The sequence below is a fragment of the Ursus maritimus genome, unplaced genomic scaffold (genome assembly GCF_017311325.1).
Source record: "Ursus maritimus isolate PB19 unplaced genomic scaffold, ASM1731132v1 scaffold_31, whole genome shotgun sequence".
Lineage (NCBI taxonomy): Eukaryota > Metazoa > Chordata > Mammalia > Carnivora > Ursidae > Ursus > Ursus maritimus.
In genome coordinates, this window is record NW_024425675.1 from 6,542,328 (window position 1) to 6,567,617 (window position 25,290).

Consider the following 25,290-nt stretch of genomic DNA (forward strand, 5'->3'; position numbering starts at 1 on the left):
ATAGCGTATGAAAAAATAAAAATAAAAAAAGAATTTTAAAAATTAAAACATCAAATAAATAAAAGTATTATCTACATGGAGCCAGTGGGTTAGTCATTTTGCAGCTGACACGGGTTTGTGATTTGATTTAGAATTCTCCCGAGAGGAGGGCTGTAGAACGGGAGGAGGAGAAGAGCCTCTGTCCATAGGTTTGTTGTGATTCCTTCTTGCTGCCCCTCCTCAGCCTTCAACACTGAGCTCAGGACTCATCCTTCCTGAGAACACAACTCCCCACCCCGCCCACCATCGAAATGCCCAGACGTAAGGTTAGCACATCTTCTCTGAGACCCTATCAATCCTCCATACGTATGTCTGAAATTGAATTCATTTCATAACCCTGTGCTTATCTGCTTTATTCCGCCACTAGACGTGGGTCCCTGGGACATGAATCAGAATTTGTCAGCTGTGCACCCAACACGATGCCATCCCAGAGCTCAGAAACAGGGATGCCAACCAACCTACCCGCTCCTGACGGCAGCCCAGGGGTGTCCGCCCCATACGGGCTATCCGGCCTTGACCCCCGCCCTCGGGCTGACTCAGTTCTCCATATCTGAGTCTCTTCCTTGTCCACCTGCATGGCCTCTTCTTGGATCTGAAGACAAAAGCAAGGAGAATCCAGAAGAAGAGGAAATGGGAAAAACCTCCCCCGAGCAGAGGAGGCAAAGATCTAAGAGGAAATGACGGGCAGCAATGAACTTGTAGCAGGAAACACACGAAAGAGGGAAAAGAGTGAGAGGCAGTGAACACCAAGTTGCAGCAGACACACCCCTCCACCTTCCGGCCCACAGGATGCTCTTGATCTTCCTTTACGTGGACAGCAGGTGACAGGGGCGGTGAGGACGAATCCTCCATGGGTTTGCTGTCCTGCCATGTTACAGCTCTTACAGCCAGACTCCGTCGGTGAGAGAGGTGCACCCTCACACAGTTATTCCCACCGTGAGAGCACCAGGTAGAGACCACTTCTTCTACTGTAAGACACTGTTTCCAAAGGATGCTTCTATCCATTACCTTGTTGATCTTATTGGAATGTAAGCTGGGTATTACTCTTTAAATTTTTCCTTATGGACAATTTCAAGCACAAAAGTAGACAGCCGACTGTAACCGTCCCAAGCCCCACACTCTCCTTCAACAATTATCCACATTCTGCCAGTCCTGTGGCATTTGTCCTCTACCTCCCTTCCTTCTCTTTTTCACAGGAGTATTCTAGAGCAAATCCAAGCTAATGATATTATTTTCATGTTGCCATGATCACACCCAACAAAATTATAGATGATGCCTTTATATCAAGTAAGAAATAGTCGATTGTAGAATAAGTCTCCTTACCCATTGTCCTTTTTTTAGCCACAAGAAAACTGAGGCTTAAAGCCAAAAGCGATTAGTCCAAGATCACATGGCTCTACAGAAGGGCACTGCACCAACACTGGGTTCCTCTGACCACAATCCCAGCTCCCATGCCAGAGAAACAGAAGCGGGGAGCAGAAACAGAGCCTCACAGGCAAGATCCAGCTGCTGTGTTTCTCGGAAGGTAAAATATTACAGCTGCAACCCTTTGTTCTTGGTGAGACTGGTTAGATCTTTTCCCAGAATCAACCCAAACAGTGTATTGTAGACAGAACACACAGCCCCTGCTGCTTAGCCTTCCGGTATGCTGGGGTGCTTGGAGGTGCACACGGCTTGTCAGGGAGGGAGGGGCTCCATGTGGTGCTCTCGGGATCTCAGGGACTCTCATCTGTTCAATAATAGCATGAGGTCCACTTCCTGTACCCCATCACTTCCTGAAGCTTGGTGAGCACTGCCAGGAGAAAGGAAAAGACTCTAGAAGAGAAGCGAAGGGAAAATCCATGTGCTATCAAACCTCTCCCTGGAGAAGAGAGAGCGTGTGGTGGCCAACCTGGAGCCCTCCCAAGTAATCTTCAATTAATTATGAGATCCTGTCTCCCGGTCAGGGTCCCCCTGTTTTGTATAATTCCTTCCTTGTGTGCCTGCTCTGGTTCTTTCTGAACGAACAGCTGTTGGCACGCTTCTCCTCCATAACTGACTTTCATTTATACAGGACGCAAATGGACTGATAGCTACACCATGCTACACTGGGGAATAAGAAAGGATCCAGGAGAAGGACAAACACGAAGAAGGCACAGGACGGAGTGGAGAGTGGGTCAGAGTAGCCTGGGACTGGAGAGTCCTCAGCTACGAAGTGTGTTTATTTTAGTCACCCTGAGTCATCAGCTTCACAGGCTTCCCAGCTGCAAGGCTGTGTCACTCTCCATGTTGACATGGGGCTGGGAGGCAGGAAACTTCAGAACAGAGGAAAGGTGGTTTTTAAATAACAACAACAACAGCAACAACAGAGCTATGCTAACTAGGTCATGAGGCCAAGAGTCTATCCTCAGCAGGTTCTGAGAATCAAAGGACATTTCAGAGCACAAAAATGCCTAACAGATTGTCAGCCAAAGGGAGCTAGTTTGGGAATGAGTAGTGTGGTTTTCATTTTTCGCTAGGAAAAAGTCCAATTCGCTATTATATATTTAACATTTAAAAGATTTAGTGTTCATGCTATTATGCTTTGTAATACACACGCATCCTTACACACATCTTTTCTAAGTATCATATATGGTATTAAAATATTATAAGCTGCTGGGAAGTTAGAGAAGCCATATGTTTCCTATTCCTCCCATTAAGTACAACTAAAAAGTCTGGACGTAACATATAAAACATATAAAAGAAGAACCTGAAAGGTGGAAAGAAGGCAGACAGGCTGGAGACCTTGAGACCCAAAGAATAGTACAGCAGTAAGTTTGTAGGTTGTCTGCTGTTGCATATTTCCAAGACTTGGAGCTGAAGAATCTGGCAATCTGAAAATGACAACAGGCACAAACAAAAGTAAGCCACAACAGAGCCTGCTCTCTCCAGCCAAAGGACCGAGAAATGGGCAACCTCGGAAGACAGGAAACTTTAAGACAATAATCACTCAAATAGAGCCAAACCCACAGAAAAGACTGTGACCCCACTTATACCTATGCCAGCAAAGTCTGACTGAGGAGCCTGGATTTTTCCTCCTCACCCCCTACCCAATAATAATGTGGTGCCATGCCCAAACCCCACCCCCGCACTGAGGAGATGTCAGAGGAGACTTAACGGAGTGTTAGCCCTGCTACTACTGCTCAGGGGTAACGAAGCCATGGCATCAGTGGAGGCCACATGGGGAGAAGAAATGAAAGATTCCTACACCTCCCAGTCAGGGAGGTATCAGTGGAGGCCTGGGGGGGAAGCAGAACCCCTACACGCACCCAGTAGTAGTGAGAAGTACCTGCCGTCCACTGTCAACAGAGACCAAGTGGGGAACCTGGACCTTGGCTCCCAACTGGCCATAACAAGGCAGCATTCACCCCTTCTCTTGCCAGGGGCATGTCAGAAAAAGTCAGCAAACACAGAAGGGTTAAATAAGGTTCATAACAAAATAGGCCCCAAATCCAGGTTTCAATAGAACATTACTTCTCATATCAAGAACTAGGAAGATTGCAAACTGAATGAGAAAAGACAATCAACAGATATCAGCACCAAGATAAACAAGAGATGTTCAAATTATCTAACAAAGATTTTTAAAGAAGTCATCATAAAAGTGTTTCGGTAAGTAATTGCAAACACACTTGAAGCAAATGAAAAAAAAAATAGAAAGTCTAGCAAAGAAATAGAACATCTCAGCAAAGAAATCGAAGATAGAAAGAAAAACCAAGGGGTGCCTGGGTTGTTCAGTCGTTAAGCGTCTGCCTTCAGCTCAGGGCATGATCCCAGAGTCCTGGGATCGAGCCCCGCATCGGGCTCCCTGCTCTGCTGGGAGCCTGCTTCTTCCTCTCCCACACCCCCTGCTTGTGTTCCCTCTCTCAAAGGCTGCCTCTCTCTCTGTCAAATGGATAAATAAAATCTTTTTTAAAAAAAGAAAGAAAGAAAGAAAGAAAAACCAAATGGAAAATTTTGTAGAAAATACGAGAAGCAAAATTTTAAAAGTCAATGGATGGTCTTAAGAGCAGAATGGAAGGGAAAGAGAAGAGTTTCAGTGAAGAGAGAGATTAGAAACTATGCAATCTGGGGCGCTTGGGTGGCACAGTCGGGTAAGCATTTGATTCTTGGTTTCAGCTCAGGTCATGATCTCTGGGTGATGAGATGGAGCCCTGCATCAGGCTCCGTGCTCATCATGGAGTCTGCTTGAGATTTTCTCCTTCTCTCACTGCCCTTCCTGCTTGTTCTCTCTCTCTCTCTCTAAAATAAACAAATCTTAAAAAAAAGAAAGAAAAGAAACTATGCAATCTGAACAACAGAGAGAAAACAAGAAAAAAATGAAGAACTAGCGACTGAAGTGTCCTGAATCTGGCATGGGATACAGACTTAACAATTTAAGATGAGCAAATCCAAACAGGAGAAACCCGAGGAAATCTACAAGACACATCATATTTAAACTTATGAAAACTAAGGACAATGAGAAACTCTTGAAAACTGTGAGAAAGAAACAACATCTTACCTGCAGGGGAAAACTATTTTAATGACTGTGGATTTCTTACAAGAAACCATTGAGGCCAGAAGTAAATGGCCCATTTTTCAAATGCTGAAAGAAAAAAATTGTCAACCTAGAATCCCAAATCTAGCAGAAGTATCCTTCAAGAATCAAGGAGAAATCAATATATTTTCAGACAAAGGAAAATTAAGAGAATTAATTCATCATCAGTAGAACTATTCCTAAAAGAACAGCCGCAGGAAGTCGCCTAACAGAAAGGAAATGATAAAAGCAAGACTCTTGGTACATGAGGAAAGAACAAAGAACATGGTAAGCAAAAATATGGGTAAATACAATTGACTTCTCCTCTTGAGTTTTCTAAATTCTGCGTTATGGCTGAAGCAAAAATTATAACATTGGCTGATGTGATTCTGAATGGACATACAGTGAATATTTAAAATAATTATAAACAGAGAGGATAATAGGCCTAAAGGGAAAAAGGGTTTTTACATTTCACTAAAACTGGGAAAATGATGACATCAGTAGACTGTAATAATTTATATCATATATATTTCATATAAATTTAGTATTTTAATATTTCATATATATTTATATATCATATATATGAATAATAAATATGATTCTATCATGTTATACATATATCAAAACCAATATGGAATTCTAAAAAACATCCAAGTAACCAGTAGGAAGAAAGGAAAAAGAAAATAAAAGAAAAACAGAGGAAACAAACAAAAAAACAAAAACTTAAATGGCAGATTTACTTTTTATGTATCAATAATTACATTAAATATCAATGGACTGAATATAACAATTAAAAGTACATTTAAAAAATTATCCAACTATATTTTATCTATACGAAGCTCACTTAATAATATATAGTATAATAGAAATATGGTGATATAGGCAAGTTTAAAGTAAAAGGATAAAAAAAGATATATCATGTAAACATTGATAAAGAGAAGGTAGGAGTGACTATATTAATATTAGATAAAGCAGACTTCAGAACAAAGAAAATTATATAATGATAAAAGGATCAATGAACAAGGAAGACCCAGCAATCCTAAATGTGTATGCTAAAAGAAACAGAGCTACAAAATACGTGAGCAAAACTGATGGAACTGAAATAAGAATAGACAAATTTACAATTATAGTTGGAATCTTCAACACCCCTCTGTCAACAATGGATTGACCAACCAGACAGAAAAATCAGCAAGAGTAGAGAACTCAGCAGGGTCAACTGCCAGGGTCTAATCAACAATTATAGAGTATTCCACTCGGCAACAGTATAATACACATTCTCTCAAGTGCCCAAGGAACATATACAAGGATAGACTATATCCTGGGTCACAAAACAAATTTAAGAGATTTGAAGTCATGTGGAATGTCTTCCAAACACAATGGAACTGAGCAAGAAAGCAATAACAGAAAGATAACAGAAAAATCTCCAAACACTTAGGATCTAAACAATACATTTTAAAATATTGCATGGGTTAAAGAGAGAGTCTCGAGGGAAATAAAAAAAAAATACATCAAACTGAATAGAGATGAAAATAAAATATATCAAAATATGTATACGGTTAAAACAGTGCACCAAATGTTTACCTTAAAAATAGGAAATATCTCAAATCATAATCTAAGCTTCAATGTTAAGAACCTTGAAAAAAAGAGGAGAGAAGACACAAATTAATAATACCAGGACTAAAACAGAGGTTATCACTCCAGACCCCTCAGAAATCAAAACAATAAAAATAAGAGAAAACTATGAACAAGTCTATGTACATAAAATTAACGACTTAGATTAAATGGGTCAATTTCCTGAAAAACACAAGCTATCACAATTTACCCAATATAAAATAGATGATTTGAAAAGCCCTATACTATTAAGGAAATTGAATTTTAAATAAAAACTTCTTAAAAAAATACCTCCAGGCTTTGATAATTTCCCTTAAGAATTAGACCAAATGTTTAAAGAAGAATTAACAACAATTCTATGAAATCGCTTTCAGAAAATAGAAAATAACATTCCTAATGCATTTTATGAAGCTAATATTATCCTGATACAAAACAAAAGACATTACAAGAAATCCACAGACAAATATTCCTCATGAATATAAATGCAAAAAACCTTAACACATATTAGCAAATAGAATTCCGCAATATATACAAAGAATTATTCAACATGACCAGGTGGGGTTTATTCCAGTGATGTAAAGCTGGTTCAATATTCAAAAATCAAGCAGTGAGGGACGCCTGGGTGGCACAGTCGTTAAGCATCCGCCTTCGGCTCAGGTCATGATCCCAGGGGCCTGGGATCGAGCCCCGCATCGGGCTCCCTGCTCAGCGGGAAGGCTGCTTCTCCCTCTCCCACTCCCCCCTGCTTGTGTTCCCTCTCTCGCTGTGTCTCTCTGTGTCAAATAAATAAAATCTTTAAAAAAAAGTCAATCAATGTAATGTACCATATTAACAGCGTGAAGAATAAAAATCACATGATTATATTAATTGATACAGGAAACATATTTGGCAAAATTCAACACCCATTCATGATAAAATGCTCAGAAAAATATAAATAACTTCCTAAACTTGATAGAACATCTGTAAAAAACCTACAGATGCCATTATATTAATGAGGAAAGACTGAATGTTTTCCCTCTAAGTTTGAGAACCAGGCAAGGATGTCCACTCTTACCACTTTTATTCAGTATATTGCTGGACATTCTAGTCAGTGCAATAAAACAAGAAAAGAAAGCATAAGTTACATAGTTGAAAAACAAAGCAAAGACAAAACCCTGCCTCTATTCCAGATGACATGATTGTCTACGCAGAAAAGACCAAAAATCTACACGAAGATGCCTAGAACTAATAAATGAGTTCAGCAAGACCGAAGGATACAAGAAAAACATTAAAAAAATTATGTTTCAATATACTAGCAATGGATTCATAAACACTGATATTAAAAACACAATATCATTTACAATTGCTCAAAAAAGCAAAATACTTAGGTATATATTTAAAGTACATTTAAAATACATATGGGCTATGCATGCTGAAAACTATAACTTGCTGATAAAGTAAATCACAGATCTAATTAAATGGAGATACATCCTATATTGAGTTTGGCGACTCAACACAGTAAAAATGTTAATTCTGTTAGTTTTCTAACATGATTTTTTTTGTAGCTATATTCTAAAATTTATATGGAAAGGCGAAGAAAACAGATGAACTAAAATAATTTTGAAAAAAAAAGAATACAGCAGAAGGAATCAATCTACTTGGTTTCAAGACTTACCATGTAGAAACAGAAAGATGAAGACTGTGTGATATTGGCGGAGAGAAAAACACATGGATCAATGTTAGAGTACCCAGAAATAGGCTCATACAAATATAATTTTTTTTACAAAGGTGCAAAAGCAGTTCAGTGGGGGAAAACTGGCCTTCTCAACGAATGGCGCTGAGTAGTTGGGTATCCAAAAACAAAAGGCTGAACGTCCGCCTAATTACGTCTTACACAAAAGTCAACTCCAAAAGAATAATGGACTTAAGTGTAAAACATATAACTATAATTTTTCCAAACCATGGGAATTTAAAATAAGTTCCTAAACCTTTTTCAAAACATGGGAGAAATCTTTGGGACTTAGGGCTAGGCAAAGTTTTCGTAGACTTAACAACCCAAAGCTTGATCCGCAGAAGGAAAAATTGATATATTGGCCTTCCTCAAAATTAAAACCTTCTGCTCTTTGAGACAGCCTGTCATGAGGATGAAAATACAAGCTACGGACTTAGAGAAAATATTTGCAAACCAAATATCCAACAAAGGTCTAGTAAAATGAACAGCATAAAACAAACAATCCATCTAGAAAATAAGCAAAATATATGAAAAGACGTTTCACTGGAGTGTAAATACAGATGGCAAATCAGCACAAAAAAAGATGTTCCACAGCATTAGCCATCAGAGAAATGCGATGAGACTGCAGTGAGATCTCACTACACATCTACCAAAATGATAAAAATAAAAAAATAGTGACACCACCAAATGCTGGTGAGGATGTGAAAAAGTGGATCACAAATATATTCCTGATGGGAATGTAAAATGGTATAGCTACTCTGGAAAACAGTTTCAGTTTTTGTTTTTGTTTTAAACTAAACATGTAAGTACCATTTATCTAGCTGTTATACTCCTGGACGTTTATTCTGGAGAAATCAAACAAGTCTACGCACAAAAACCTGTACACAGATGGTTATCGCAGCTTTACTTCTAATAGCCAAAACCCAGAAACTGTCCAGCAGTCCTTCAACAGATGAAGGTTAAACAAACTGGTACAGCCACACTGTGGAATACTATTCAGCACTAAAAATTGGTGATACATGCCCTAACCTCGATGAATTTCCAGAGAATTACATTGTGTGGGGAAAAAAGCCGATCAGAATGGGTTACGTGCTTGGGGCGCCTGGGTGGCTCAGTCAGTTGAGCATCCGGCTCTTGATTTGGGCTCTGGTCATGATCTCGGGGTTGTGAGATTGAGCCCCGGAGTCTCGGTCCGCTCTGGGCGTGGAGCCTGCTTAGGATTTTCCCTCTCTGTCTTCCTCTGCCCCTCCCCCCACCACCACTTGTGCATGCATGCTCTCTCTAAAAAAAGGGGGGGGGGGCTACATGCTTTATGATTCCATGTACGTAGCATTCCTGAAATGAGCAAATTGTACAGATGAAGAACAGATTAGTGGTTGCTTGAGGTTAATGAAGGGGTGGGAATGTGAGAGCAGTGGGTGTGGCTATAAGAGGAATGGCATGAAGTTTTCATGTAGTGATGGAAATGTTTTGTATCTTGATTGTATCAATGTCAATATCCCCATTATGATATTGTACCATAGTTTTGCAAGATGTTATCATTGGAGGAAACTGGTAAAAAGTATAGGGGATGTCTCTATTATTTCTTACAATTGTGTGTGACTCTAAAATTATCTCAAAATAACAAGTTTAATTAAAAAAATATATATGATGAAGGAGGGGGAAAATTCTATGGGCTGCTTTATTCAAGCAGTTTTTTTAAAAGCCCAAAATAAGATGTATGGACACCATATGTGTCATTGATTAAACATTCTGGTAGAATTAAAAACAATGCCTAATAATCAAGTGGTTTTCAATCTTGGCTGCAATATTAGAATCACTTGGGGTGGGGATGGTGGGTAAAAAATACTGACTCCAAGGGCTTTCTCTTCCTTCCTCAACCAGAGTACTAATTTATTTAGTCTGCCTGGGATCAGTATCAGTATCAGTATCTGTTAAATAATTTTAAAGTCAAATTTCAAAAACACACAGAGGTAGAGAGAAACTATAATGAACTTTTTTGTACCTATCATTCCGGTTCAATAGTTATTAATATTTCCCCCAATCCTGTTATACCTATTGTCCTCTCCATCTTCTTTGGTTGCTGTTAGAGTATTTTAAAGCAAATTCCAGGCATAATTTTGGCTCTAATTCTTCAGTATGTATCTCTAACAGTAAGGGCCATGCTTGTGTGTATGCGTGTGTGTGTGTTTGTGTATACACACGTAATTCTGTTATCATACCTAATAAAATTAACAATAATTCCTTCTTAATATTATCTAATAACTAACCTCATGTTCAAATGTCCCTGACTGGCTCAAAATTGTCTTTCTATAATTGGATGGATTGAGTGATTGATTAGAATCAGGACCCAAACCAAATTCACATATTATATTTGGATGAGAGCTCTCTTAGGACTCTTTAACTTATAACAATTCCTCCTATTATTTTTCCCATTCATTTGTGGAAGAAATCAGGTCATTTGTAGAACTTTCCATCTTCTGCCCTATTGTTTATCATTGCTTATTACTTCCATGTGGGTATTTAACTCCTTCCTCAGCAGCAACATTTTATAAGCTCCTCAAGTGTCTTGATCACCTTTAATAATAACTGCACCCAAGCTTGTAAAACGCAAGCTCACCCTTTGGCTGCAAGTCGTTGAGCATGACCTGTTTCTTCCACTTGCCTTCGTTGTGTGACTCTGGAGATTCCGTACCTGTCAGAGGGAAGGCACTTATGCAGGGTAATTATGCACAGCTTTGGAGGGGCTCCTGGTTTGTGTTTCCCTTGAAGTTGTTGTTCAGTTGGTCTTATTGCTTAGTCAATTTCTCTTCTTACCCTAAGCTCAGAATATTTTATTTTTGAAGGGAAACCTTTAAGATGAATATGTGTGTGTGTGTGTGTGTGTGTGTGTGTGTGCGTGTGTGTGTAAGAGGACAAAATTTAGGGGAGAATAAATAGAAGTCAGCAGGAAGAGCAGCCAGGAGTCCAGCTAGATTCTGCCCAGAGAAGGTCCCTGCTCATTCTCTTTGCAACTCCAGCTTCGCCAACTCTGATTTTCTGGCACCTACTTCTGTTTCTGTAGACGCCTCCCTGCCCAGCCGCTCCTCCTCGCCATCCCTAGTCGGATCTGTTTCAACTTGTCAGCCCATGTGTCTTCCTTTCTTCATGACTACTCATCCCGACCCCCACTGCTCTTTACTTGTTCCAGTCCTCTTCCTAATTATCTCTACAGTTCCAAAGAAAAAGGGGGTGTCATATGTTTTTCATCCTTCTGATGTTATGCTTAAAATTGCATTTTCTGGGGGGAAAACTTGAACTGATTGGACAAGGGAACATGATGTTTGAAATTTGGTGCCCCCTTACCCCCTCAATTTTGGTTGTTTGGCGATGATACCTCCTTCTAGCAAATGTTGTTGGTGCTTTTCTAGATTCCCCAGAATATTATTGGGGCGCCTGGGTGGCTCAGTCGTTAAGCATCTGCCTTTGGCTCAGGGCGTGATCCCGGCGTTGTGGGATCGAGCCCCACATCAGGCTCCTTTGCTGGAAGCCTGCTTCTTCCTCTCCCACTCCCCCTGCTTGTGTTCCCTCTCTCGCTGGCTGTCTCTCTCTCTGCCAAATAAATAAATAAAATAAAATAAAAGAATATTATAAATATATATTCATATACATATCAGCATGTGTGTGTGTATATATGTATATATATATATATATATATACACATTATAGAGTAGAATTCATAGAGTGGTCTGGAGATGGAAGAAATAATTTCAAGTAAGAAAATATGCAAAGCTCTTCCAATTTATTTATTTATTTATTCCAATTTGTTCAAGATCTTTAGGAAATGATCTGAACCAAGTCGAAACCCCTAAAATTAGATACTGAGTATTCCTAAAGACCAATGAGGCTGGTAAAACAAGGAAAGTTTCAATATTTTACCTTTTATTATAAGATAGCAGGTAAAGAAACCCCTGAAAATTTTAGAAATTATAGGCCTATCAAAATATCTTTGTATGGAAAAATAGCTAAGAAAAGAAGATAAATTCTGGGGAATATGGTTCTGGGTTTTAAAGGCATTTTATTAAATAAGATGGCTTATATTTAATAAATTTTATCCGTCATATGCAGTATATTTTTCTGAGGGTCAGTCTTATTCACAGAGATGACTAAGCTTGGGTCTTGGCTCCATTATATATGGCACACCAGGTATCAAGGTGGGCAATTATGCTCTCAGGGGACTATAGCAAGTATGGACATGGGAACAAGTTCAGAGAGAACAAGGAAATCTTCCCTCAAGAGGAAGTGGTGGTGGTATGAGTGCGGGTCTCCTAGCTCCCTGACTCCCACAGTCATGACCTTTCCCAAGAGCTGGCCTCTGGCTTTGGCTCTAGGGCTGAAGGGCTAGTCACTCAACATCTATGGACCTTATTTCTGAAATGAAAATAACATTAGCATCACCTTTATCTAGGATACTCTGTGGGGTAGGACATTAAAGACGATACCACTGGCTCCCATGTCTAGAATACGCCACTGTATCCAATATCTAGTTGCTTCCTAGTAGAGCGATATCCCACATAGAGCTCATTATGGCATTCTTAGCCAGGCAACTCACCAATTTCTTGGCCTTCTGATTTCAGACATACTCCTGAAATTCTTCAAGTCTAGTTTCTAACTCCTGGAAGGCTGTTGTTGTAAGAACAGGATGCATTTAAACTAGTTGCACTCCACTCTCAGAGCGAGTCTCTCATCTTCTACCACAAGTCCAGGCAGAAACTAAAATGACAAGGTGATGAAAAGGTTTCCAGTGATTCCATCTCCTACAAAAATCTCTGCATTATTTACTTCAAAGGATTTTATCTGTCACCACTTTTAGGAGTTTCTTGGTAAAACTATTCTAACATCCTTTCCAATGGGACTCTGTTTTTGGGAGAGCTACTTTGGCTCTTTTTCTACCAGATCTGAAACTTATGTCTCCAAAGTCTTGGCTGAGTTAAAATGCCAATTCTTTGTTAAACATAAAAACAATATGTCTTTAATTTTAAAGTCACTCCCCTTAAAATACTTACTGACTACAAAGAGGATGGAGACTGGCAGACATTGCTTTCCTTGTGTGATGAAAGTGCACATCCCCAGTAATGGGACAAATTGAAACTGTGGACCACTGATGGGATGCCGTGATGGGAACACAGTATCGCTTCTGTGATATTCTTGCCAAATATACATAACCTGAATTTAATTATGAGAGAAATCAGACAAACCCAGACTGAGGAATCTTTTATAAAATACCTGATCTGTCATCTTCAAAGGTGTCAAGGCCATGAAAGTCAAAGACTTTCAGACTGAAGAACGTTCCAGACTAAAGAAGACTAAGGAGATATGATGACAAAAAGCAATGTGTGCTTCTGAACACACTCCCTTTGCTGTCAAAAACATTAGAAAAATTGGTGAAATTTTCATGGGGTCTGAGGATTAGGTGGCAGTCATGTATCACTTGATTGCCTGCTTTGAATGGTTATATCGTGGTTATGGAGGAGAATGTTCTTGTCCTTTTTCAGAGGGGATAGGGCATCAGATTAAGAACTCACTCTCAAACAATCTAGGGGAAGAAGTTATTCGTACTGTACTTGCAACTTTTCTGTAAGTTTGTGATTGTTTCAAAATCTAAAAACTGTTTTTAAAAGTATGTCTTACATATGAGGGAACTAGAAAAGAACGTTTGTAGGGTTTTTTGTTTTTTGGTTTTTTGGGGTTTGGGGGGACCAACTGGCCCAGAAAAGGGTCTTCTTTGCTAACATATCTTTTTCAGAGGTGACGTAATACTGCTCTAAGCTTAAAGCACTGTCTTCAAAGATGGGCTCAGCATTGAAATTAAGCAGACAGCTGTGAAAAAGAATTCACAGCTGTGGGAAGTACTGGCCCTGGCTAAAAAAAAAAAAAAATAATAATAATAAATAACCTCACATGGCTTTTATTTGTTATTTCAAACCTAAGCCTGGTTCAGGAACCACAAAATATGTGACGTCTCCACTGTCATGCTGGACTGCTAGGAGCTGCTCACTAATTAATGTCCTCTTCACTTTACCATAGTTCTCTCTGCTGAAGGGTTTGGAGAGAGAGAGAGAGAGAGAGAGGTTGAGAGAGAGAGAGAGAGAAACTGTGTTCCTTTGACTTCACCCTTCGCAACAAAGCACTACCTCTTCCTAATAAGGCTGTCCACACTCTCAGACAGAATTAGCCACATAATGCAATTCAAGTTCTCTGTGCATGGAATGTCAGACAGCAAGACAAACATCTATTTATATGTTTAGTGATAATGATGCTTATCTATTATTTAATAATTTCTCTTACATTTTACAAAAAAGGCTATGTTCTTGGTAATGATCTTGGCTTGCATCATTCCCAACCAAACAAGGGGAATGTGCAAGTTACCAAGACGCTGCCTGATTACAGCTGGGTTTCCAACTTTGCCCATTTTTACCGTTTTAAAGCTGAATATAACAAACAGTTAATGAGTCAGGCATAATCTAAAGGTGGTGGTAGCAAAGAATGCGTTTAATTTGGCCAGAGGCCTAGAACTAAGTCTCTTTTCTCCTGAGAGTCACATTTTATTATGTTTGAGGTGCATTCCCTTTCTGGTTTGTCCCAAACTAAATTGAGAATGGAATGCGCTCCAGTACAAACAGAATCCAGCTTGACAATAAAACCAGGGCTGGGCTTGCCGGTAATATATTGAAGTGTTATCATCAACAATCTTTCTGGAGGAGAAGGAAAAAGTCAGTGTCATTGTTGATGTGTGTGAAAACTAGGGGTTGCTCAAGGCCACCGATCCGTCCCTTCTCCTCCCAGCATCCTTCCCTCCTGCCATACATGGGGAACATGTGTGTGAGAAGACACCCCATACCTACCCGTCCTTGTGGAGGGCTTTGCTTTGGAGATGGGTACACTCTCGAAGGGCAACCCTTGGGGGTGAGGGGTGGATACAGGGAGCAGTGGAGGTAAGAAGTGGTGGGGATGGGAAAAGATAAAAATCCAAGCAATCCGTGCTAGGGAAAGCAGGAGGGAAAGTCTTCTGAAGGGGTCATTGGAAGGATTTGAGAGAGATTCTTTGGATCCAAAGATTCTGGGCAAAGAACAAGTTTGTTTTTCCTTTCCTTAAAAGAGACAGGTGTCTTGGGAGGACTTTGGCTTGGGAAAAAAGTCTTTTTCTAACTCTGAGTCATACAAAGAGCATTTATTCACTAGGCCAGGTGGGAGATGTCCCAGAAGAAAGCAATAAAACACTGAGGTGAAGAAGCCTCCGTGGTCCAGCCGGCATGGAATGCTGTGAAGAAAACTAACTCGGGCAGCAGGCCCCTGACCAGATTCCCTTGAGATTAGCTGAAGTCGTGACCACAAGAGAAGACTTTGAAGACTGTGACTCAGTTTCCCCACCTGTAAAGTGACTGACTTGTTTAGGGTCTTTCTTGGATCCGTATTTCCTGACTCTGGTCATTGTGAAGACCCAGCACAGCAAAAGGAAGATGCCATATCTTGCGGAGCCATGCTCAAGAACCACCTCCCACAGCTCTGAAATGGGGAGAAACAGGGTTCACAAAACCCAGCTGATGCTGTAAGAGGCCAAGACTCAACACCAACCCTGGCTTCAACTGTTGCTTCAGAAGCTCGTCTTCGTGGGTGGGAACTCCAGCTCGAATCCCACTTGCTTTGAGACAAAACTCTGCGGTCCCCTAAATATTAAAGCTACAAAGAAGATGCGGCTTCTAATAATGGGTACCACNNNNTGAACCCTTACTAAGCACTTTCTTTTTTAACCCATGTGTCCTCTCTATAACTTTGATCTTCAGTTTCACAGATGAGGAGACAAGGGCATAAAAGGCTTGGGCACCTTGTGCTAGGTCATGCAGCTGGTAAGCTGGGGGCTATGATCTGAACCCTAACAGACAACTGCTGTCCAAACTGCTCCCACCCCCACCTCTCACAACTTGGTGACATCTCTTTTTGTTGTCTTATCAATACTCTTTTGCTTAACCCATCAATGTGAACAACACTGACACTACAATAAAATGAACTCCTTGGTAAGGAGCAGCAGCCCTACGTGATCTGTCCCTGGCCACCATGCCTGGTGTCCCCTTGCTCTGCTGTCCATCTGCATGCGATAGTCCATATGTGAGGAGTTACTTGACTTCTCTGAGTGGACCATGCTTCCTCCCTGCTTTGTTTCTTTTGCCTCATAACCAACTCACTGCCATATCCAGTTAGCAAATTCCTGATCAGACCTCAAGTCTCACGAGGGTGACACCTTCTAGTTAGACATTTATGACCCTTCCAGGCAGAATGAATCATTCCCTTCTGTGTTCCTCTCTCTTCTCTTTGAAACGTGTACATTTTTGTGTCACGGGTCTGAGTCCATGGTAGCAGAACTGCCTGCTTACACCACATCTGTTTCCCCACTGAACTGGGAGACCCATTGCATCTTATTGAGTTTTGTGCTCCCAGTGCCTAGCACATGGTGGGCTTTCAATAAATATTTGCTGGATTGAATCATATTACATATGGTAACTTCCGATATGTGTATCTTCCCAAGGCAAAATTTAGCACATAAATCCTTGGAAAGCAGATAGGATTCCCCCTGGAGTATATGAACTAGAGCTGGGAGTTTTGCTAATGTTATGTAAGTATTTGTTAGGCAGTTGAATAAATGAACAGATACTTTGTAGAAAAGCTTTGATGTGAAATGAGTAAAAGCGAAATCTTGATCCAGTTATCAGGAGAAACACCCAATTTTCTGGATATTACCCACAGAAGTAGCCAATGAGGGTAAAAATGGTGGACAGTGAGGAACTTATAATTTCAGAAACAGAGCAACTAAAAGGGTCAAGCAGGGAACATTGTTCTTTAGATTAAGAAGAGACTTGATAATACAACATTAATTGATATCTTGTTCAATGAGAAATCTGTCTCCAATTTTTATTTTCGTCTCAAGGTTACACTGTTTACAGCAAACCAAAACTGCTCTGGTGCATAGTGCCATTGACTAATCTTTCCACTAAATGCCAAAAAAAGAAAATGCTTCTGGCAGTCTATAAAGACAAACCCATCTTCTTTGTTACTTTTTTATTTTCTCTTTGTCCAGTTACTTGTAAATAGTTTTATGGGTCTACAGAATGCAGGGTGATGAGATTTCTGACCATGAGAAAGGAGTTTCACAATCTATAATATAAATCTTGGAAAGTTATGCTAAACCACGGAGGAAATGTTTAAACAATGACAGATTCCCTTTTTATCTTTTTTTTTAAAGGATTTAAATTTCTTTTCAGTAATTCTTATTTCCCATGGTAAAATTTTATTGTAGACCCCAACTTAATCTCATCACTCCCTAAAAACACCTCAGCCTCAAAGGTGGCCTCAAAATTTGCATGGAGATTGTTGTTGCCTTTGTTTTTAGGTAGCAACTACCTCTATGTCCCCTTATTTCCTTCTTCTTTACTTCAAAAGACACAGTCTTTGAGGGGAATAAATGAGCAAATCTAAAGTGTGTTTAAAACATGTTCTTAATTGTTTCTGTATGTCTTTCTGGAAAGAAGGACTTTTCCAGAGAAGGAATAGTCACGAACATTACTGGTAGATAGAGTCCATCTGGAAAAGTGCATGAAAATCACATAGTTTTAGTCCTGGCAGGGGTTGATGATCTGGCCCTACTTTTGCAGATGAGGAAACTGAGGCCTTTTAAGCATCTTGGGGAGCTCCCAGGTGCCGGCTGAATGGGGCCCACAGTCCAGGTTTCCAATGCGTAGCCGGTGCAACTGTTCACAACCCCACAGTATGCTAAAGTCTGCTATTGACTGTGACTCTGAAGGAGATTGTTGGTTTAGGAAAATTCCAACACCAGGGAGCATTCTCTGTTCAAGAAAATGCCAGGTAATAAATCTACTTACAAGCACATGTGCTGTTCAATGGCAGGAAATGGAGAGTAAGTAGCACAGCAGTGAGGCCAGTCATGGGAGAGCACCTGAGGTTAAAAAAAAAAAAGAGAGAGAGAGACTGTTAATGGAGATTTTTGGAATCCTAACACAAATGATACCCCTTAAGGACAAATAACCCATCAGTAAAAAACATGATGGACTCTCCAGGTCTTAGAACTCATAGAAAAGGGACCAAATAAATTAGTCATAAAGTCAGAAGGGAATGAGAGAAATTTGGAAATAGATGCAAGGTGGCTAAAGAATTCTCATGTTAGACCTGAACGGTGTGAGTTTAGATATTTCATTACAATGAAAGGGTTGAGTTAGAAATGGGTAATGTGCAAGTGGGCAGAAAAGTTAAGATACGTGTTCCAGGTACGATAAGGCAGAGATGAGAAGGCCCACATATCAGATGTGAGAAGTGTGGTATTGGGGACCCTCTGGAAGGCACCGGCCAGATGGAGACGAACAACTTCTTGCACAGAAAGTACTTTCCTGTGTCGCTAGACAACCCATCTCAGCTGTCCCAGAGATATCCCCATGGAAAACGGACTAGAGGACAATTCAATAACACGTAACGAAGTTTAAAATGTGTAGAGCCTTGATCCAGCAATTCAACCCCAAGGATTTAATCTACAGATATCCTTACGAATACACACCAAGTACCCGCATAAGCGTGTATCCCGGTACTATTTGTGATTACAAACGGGGAAACGATGTGAATGTCCATCAGCAGGGACTGGTCAAGTAAGGAAGGTCTGTATGAAGGGAAGGAGATAGAGATTCATGTGAGCTGCTATGCAATGCATAACGTGTTACCTGTCATGTGAAAAACAGGGCATGTGCTTATGTGTGCATAAAAACTTTTCAGAAGGATACATAAAGATCTGCTGCCTCTGGTTACCTCAAAGTCGCAGGAAATCAATAATAGTGACAATAATACCATCTGTTTTTCTATAGAGCTAATGTATGGCCTTTACCTGAATTAACAGTTACAATCCTCACCGCACTTCTCCGGGGTAGGTATTGTGCTCTCTGTATTTCAGACAAGGAAACTGAGGTACGGGTAACTTCAGTAATTTGCCTACAGTCACCCAGGCCGCAGTGGAGGCGCTGGGTCTGAACCCAGGCAGTTTGCCTGCGGTCTGTATTCCGAATCTTAAACTAAAACATTTATTTTTCATTGTATATCTTGCTTAACTGTTTGAATTCTTTTGTTACCATATTTACCGAGGTTTTTTTCTGTTAAAAAACAAAACAAAACCAACAACCAATTAAAAAAGAGGCTGGTTGGCTCTTCATCCCTTCCTGTCATTAGAAGCCCAGAAGGGTCTTTAGATGGAAGGCCCATAGGAGGGGGGCAGCAGTGCCGTCAGGGGTCCAGCTGCGGGAGGCCTGGAGGGTAGGGTGTCTGCCCTGCACCGCTGTGGCATGGAGGGCACGCACCTCCACGGGGAGTACCTCGCCCATCTACAGGCAGCAGTTCATTTCTTTGATTACAACTCTCCACATTGAGGGAAGGTTTACTGTTTTTAACCCTGCTGCAGAATATGCAAAAGTTTGCCTCACGTAGCTAATTTCATTGACTTTTGGCTCTTCTGTCATGTTTTCGATGGTAAACACTTTTTCCCTGCAGAGGGGTGGGGGCATTTGACCTTCCCATGCCAAGCAATGATTCTGAGGGAGCTGACTCCGAGAGAGACTCCTGTTGCACTTCCGTTGCAGGGAAGGTAGTGAACTCGGTCAACCAGCCTGACGTCCGAGTAAAAGCAGGAACGGCTGCCCTGGTGATGAGTGACATGACCACACACGCTGCCATGCTCCAGGTGCACCGAGCCACACAGGGAACATGGCGTCTTCCTAGCCATCCATTTTTCTCTCTGGTTCAATATATTCTAAAGCTGAATGCAAAATCTGCTTGAAATGTTATGATAAAATACCAGAAAGTTTATATTTGCACTGTGACTTCTGTGGATGCCCCTGAGCTTTGGAGATAACTTCACTGGCTTTCGGGTAGGGGTAGGCTGGTGGAAATTCCTGAAAAATACTCCCAGCGTGTTTGTTGGTGGGATTAAGGATGATAGGGTAAAGAGCCAAGCTCATGGAAAGCAGGGTGACAGGTAGGCTGGGCTCAGCTCCCTTGGAGCTTTGTGGGTCATAGCACAGAGTTAGGACTTCCTCCTCATCGCAATGGGAGCTGCAAGAGGGTCTTAGCAGATCACTGATAGGATCTGATATATGTTTCCTGAAAGGTCACTCTGGTGGCTGTGGGGGAGGGACAGTTGGGGAAAGAGTGGAATCAGAGCCGATGGGAGGCTGTGGGATATTCCAGGTGAAAGACTCCAGTGGCTACAATGACAAGAGCTGGGTTTGGGATGGTGAGAAGCAGATGGGCATGGATTGGGTTTTGGAGTAGAGCCATTAGGATTTGCTGATATGGGAGAATGAAGTAAAAAGGAACCAAGGAAGACAACTGGGCATATGGAGGTACCACTTACTCAAGACCAGGAAGACTCAGGAAGGGCCAAGTGTAGGGAAGGAAAAGGAGGAAAAAGTTTGTTCCGTTTGGGTTTTACTCAGTTTAAGATGCCTATTTGACATTCAAGAAGAAATGTCAGATATGCAGCTGAGAAGATTAGAGCTAGAGACAAGATGTGAGAGAGAGAGAAAGAGAGATTAGAATTATGCATGGCTACGTATAACCAACCATCCCAAGCATCAGTGGCTCAAACAATGACAAGGCTTATTTCTCTCCCACTTAGCTGTCATCTGGAGGGGGCATGTCAGGGCTGCTATGGGGCCCCACAGTGCCATGAAGGACCCAGACACCTGTCTTCCTGCTTCATCACACTCAGCATGTGGCTGCTCTCCTCAAGGCCATCCATGGTCTAGGATGAGCCGTGGACCTCTCCCCATTAACTCCACACTCTAGGTAGCAGGGAGAGTGGGGGAAGGCACAAGGCCGCGCCTTCAGTTGACTCGGTGCCCTTTGAGGAGACTTCCTCACATCCCCCCTTGCATCTTATTATCCAGAACTTAATTACATGGCTGCAGGGGAATGTGGGAAACATAACCTTTTCATAGGTGCATCATCTCCCTTAATAACATCTGTCACTAGGCTTCTAGATAATGGGTGGAGTCTCTGCTATAGAATGATCAGTGTGTAAATGGTATTTATGGCCGAGGTGTTGGATAATGACATGGTCAGAGAGAGGAGGTAGCATAAGCCGCTGCAAATGCTTCCGGAACATGGAAACATGAAACACAGGAGCTTGGCTTGGCTTGAATCAATCTTTCTGTGTCTTATTCCTTGAGCCTTATGTTGTTAAGACTTCTTACTTCCCCTTCTCCTGTTGACCCACTTTACACTTACACAATTTTGTTGTGTTTTGTACACTCTTTTAAGAAGCCTTTCTAGAACAAGGCAGTGAGCGTGCCAATAAACAAATCTTCAACTCCCCTGCCTCTGGTAGAACAGGGAAAGAAGGCAAAAGAAATAGAGAAAGAGAGGGAGAGGGATGGAAGGAAAAGGCGCCACTGGGGAGCAAAGTGAGTGGCTGAGACTTTCCCTGGGTGGAAGGGGAAAGTGTCTATTGGATGGCGTCTATTTCGATGCGTCACCTGGACAGACTGGAACCCGGATTCAGACTCTCAGAGCTTCTCTTCAGCCAACTGCTTCCTGGGATCTGTCCAGAGAGATGATCAGGGAATAGCATTTGACTAGGAGTAATGGTTATGTGGGCAGCTGTTGTTGGCAAAGGACGTGCATATTTTTCTTGATTAGCTGTGACCAGTGGTTTGTGTCTTACAGAAGAACCTCTTAATAATGGAAACAGAGGAGAGCTCTACGTGTGTAGTTATACGAAGAACCTTGTGATTCCAGCCGTGGCAATGATCTGTGCTCCAGACCTCCTCCTCCTCCACTCTCATTGATGGTGGCTGAAACTGACAGTCCAGGGTCCAGGTTGGTGCCTAGAATGACTCCAGAGGTATATATAAAGTTAGGACACACTCTGAAATCCAAGAAAGATGTAGGAAGCGCAAAGCTTTATTTGACATATATAGTGCCTTCCTCGAATCTTGCCTCATGGCCATCATTAGTAAGTTCTGCAAACAAAGGATCCTGTTTTGATTCCATGACTTTGGGGGCAGAACAAGTCACTCCAATTGCACCGGGGACTGGGGAACCCACTGAAGCCAGAATAACTAACAGATTGTAATAGTAGTAGTGGGCTGCTGGAGCTGGAACCAGAAAGCATACTGGAAATCGGGGAAATTCACTCTTTTTAAGCCTCTCACTACTTTCTCCAAGGCAACGATAGAGGGGCCACTACCAGGAGCATGTGGGTCCATATGGTCCTGCTGTGCAATTGTCAAATGGCATCCTTTGCTCTGGCAGGTGTGGCCCCCAGGCCCAGGCTCAGGTCAGTGTCCTTGTCGTGAGGGCAACCTTGGCTCCTACCTGCTTCACATATCCTACCTGCCACAGGTTGGGGCTGTCCCAGTGTATCAGGCCTTCGGAGTGGCAGACTCTGAGACAGAGGCCAGCATGTAGAATGTTTATGGGAGATCAACCCCCGTGGATGGGAGGGGGCAGATATGGGCAGAAGGAGAAGTCAAGCTGCAATGAAGCTCCATTGTCACCTTTGGCCCAACCCACAGGGAGCTACAATGGTTCTCTAGAATTGGACCAACGTGATCAGGCTTGTGGACCTCCTGTATGGATCAGCCACGGGATGTGGGCTACCCTGGAAAGGGTGTGATTTTGGGTGAGGCCACTCTCTCTGCAGCCGAGGCGATCCCCGAAGTGGCTGACAGCTGCTGCTCAGCTACCAGCACTCCCAGCAGCAGGATGACAGGTCCTTCATAGAAGAAGGACCTAGAAGGCCCATCACAGTACCTATCACCTCAAGCTATTCTTTAATATCCTATTTTTTTCTTCAAGACTGTCTTTTATACTAAGTTTAGTCAGGGTTCAGCACTATCCCAATGTATGAGGGGCAGGAAAAGAAAAACTTTCCTGCAAATTGTCTTAGGCCTTGGGCTCCCTTGGAAAAGACTTGCCTTACTATGATATTCAGAGAAAGCTGTTTTTATTCCAGTCCTTTTGGACCTTTCAATTCTGACCCCAAATTAAGCATACTGCTAAAAGAAATGTTTTGGGACTCCCAGAAAGGATCAGAAAGGACAGGAGTTCACTGGGTCCACTGGGGCTGGCTTTTGCAAGGGAAGGCCCTCCCTGTGGGGTATCTATGGGCACCTCTAGTGAATCAACCACTGTCTTAGTTGCCCACATCTGCTCTGAGATAGTCATGCTGGGAAATTCTCACAGGAATTTCATATTCAACCTCGGGGAGAAAGCCCAGTGAGAGACCCAAGAAAGAAGTTGGTGACGGGGCTCTGAAGGGAGCTGTGGTACCCATTGCTTTATTCCAGGTGGCTAGGGGGAGGATCCCTGGAAATATAGGTGAGGGATGAGGCAGGGAGTTCTCACGGTGAAGAGTTCTATTTCCGGGGTGAGACTCCCTGGTCAACCTCTGGCCTTGCTACGTATTAGCTCTGTGGCCTTGCAAAAGTTACTTAATCACCCCATACCTCAGTTTCCCCAACTGTGAAATAAGGAGTAATAACAGGTCCCACCTCATAGGTGCCTGTCAGGATGAACACACGTGAATCACTTAGTAAAGCACCCAACACGGAGTACGCCCAGGAGATGTAGCTCCAAGAAGATGGAAAGCAAGAAGGATCCTGCCAGTTTGGGGGTCAAGTCAAGGCCAGTTCCTCCTACACACAGCAGTCTTTATTGGAAGAAAGCTGCCCATGGATTCAACCTCAAACAGAAAGTTCTGGGAAGTTTTCAGATGCTTTAATGCGATTGTTTATCTAGTTAGAAGTGATCCATAAGGCAAGTTTTGCTCTAATAAACAGAGCAATTTGCAAGGAGTTTTGGTATTTATTCTTGGAAAAAAGTGTCACAGATGCTACAGAGAAGAAAACAGTGATCTGTACCCTGAGTCAAGGACACTAAATGGTAAACCTGAAAGACTCAGCCTCAAAATTCCTTTTTCATTGAATTACTTTCTTAAACAAAGTTTGTTTTTAAGCAGTATTTAACCAACCAATCTGAGCAGGAACAGAACTCCTGCAAACACAAGAGATGGGATTTTCATACAGTAAAAAGAGAGCATAGCTTAGTAGTTAAGAGCTGTTCTCTTGAATTCAGCTGCCTGGGTCTGTTCCCAGCTTGGCCTGATACCAGCTGTGTGATCTTGGGCAAGCTACCTAACCTCTCTGAGCCTCTGTGTGTCCCAAATATGAAATGAGATGCTAAGAATAGAATCTCACACATAGCTTGTGGTAAGACTGGAAGAGGGCTGTGTGTGCAAAGTGCTGATCAGAGTAAACCGTCATGAATTAGTAATGTTATTCTAGTAGTAATACATAGGACAAAAAGCAGAACAAACACAAGGACTTTTTAAAAACTCCATTTGCACTCTGTATTAGGAGGTATCAGAAATGCAATGCTGCAGTAACAAAATCCTCCGTATCTCAGTGGCATAGGAGACAGAGACTGAAAGAGATTGGGGGGGAGAGAGAGGAAGAGAGACACAGAGAGAGATTTCCCTGCCATCCCTCACATCTAGCACACCCTGCCGGTGGGCAGAGGTATCTCTTGGTAGCTCCAGGTGCGGCAGAGGAAAGGGGAGGCGGAGAAGCAGGCACTGCCTCGCAAATGCTTCCACCCCGAAGTGACACGGGCCTCTTCTGCTCATATTCCAGCAGCCAGAGCAAGTCCTCTCTCCCTATGAAACCTCAGGGGCGTCACAGCACGCACCAAGCACCATGCACCCAGGAACACTCACCAAGCTCCCCCTGCAGCATTGCAGTTCAGCAGGAGTGAGACACGAGTCCCCCTCGGACAGAGGACACCAGTGTCTGTAAGGGATTCTCACAGGCTCTCCCAGTTCACTCTTCTGTCCCAGCAAGCATCTGTGTGGTCTTGTAAGAACTTTTTTTTTAACAGGTATTTATGCCTATAAAGTCATACATTAGCTTTATAAACTATTCAATAGGTAACATGTTTAGTGATATTCTAGAATTCTAATTTTTTACTGTAGTTTTGGTCACTATAGGATCTTCCCTACCAGAAATCGTAAAAGAAAATGCTGAGAAGTCAATGCCAACAGCTTCTAATTTAATATTTAAAGCCAAGCGTAAACCTAGATACTCTAACAATTAGCTCTCAGTATCACTTTTACTTTTGAAAAGACTCATCTTAAATCCCCTTAATTTTTAGGTTTTACATTATGAAAATATCAAACACACTCGAAAGTCTTGTGGAAGGTCCCACTTTCTCAGTTTGTCTGTTTCCTTTCTTGGGTGTTATTTACTTTCTCCTAGGCTAGTCTTTCCTGCCTAGGGAAGTTGGCTTGAGAAGCTTGACTTGGTCTGGATGC

The 25,290-nt window shown here is 41.8% G+C and overlaps 1 long non-coding RNA gene across 1 annotated transcript; it reads left to right on the top strand.

The window, feature by feature from the left end:
• The first annotated feature begins 3 nt into the window (after positions 1-3).
• Positions 4-23,565, top strand: LOC103656500. Its single transcript, XR_005838901.1, has 3 exons — positions 4-1,564; positions 21,645-21,797; positions 23,481-23,565. It is a non-coding gene; the product is annotated as an uncharacterized LOC103656500 (long non-coding RNA).
• Positions 23,566-25,290: the final 1,725 nt, after the last annotated feature.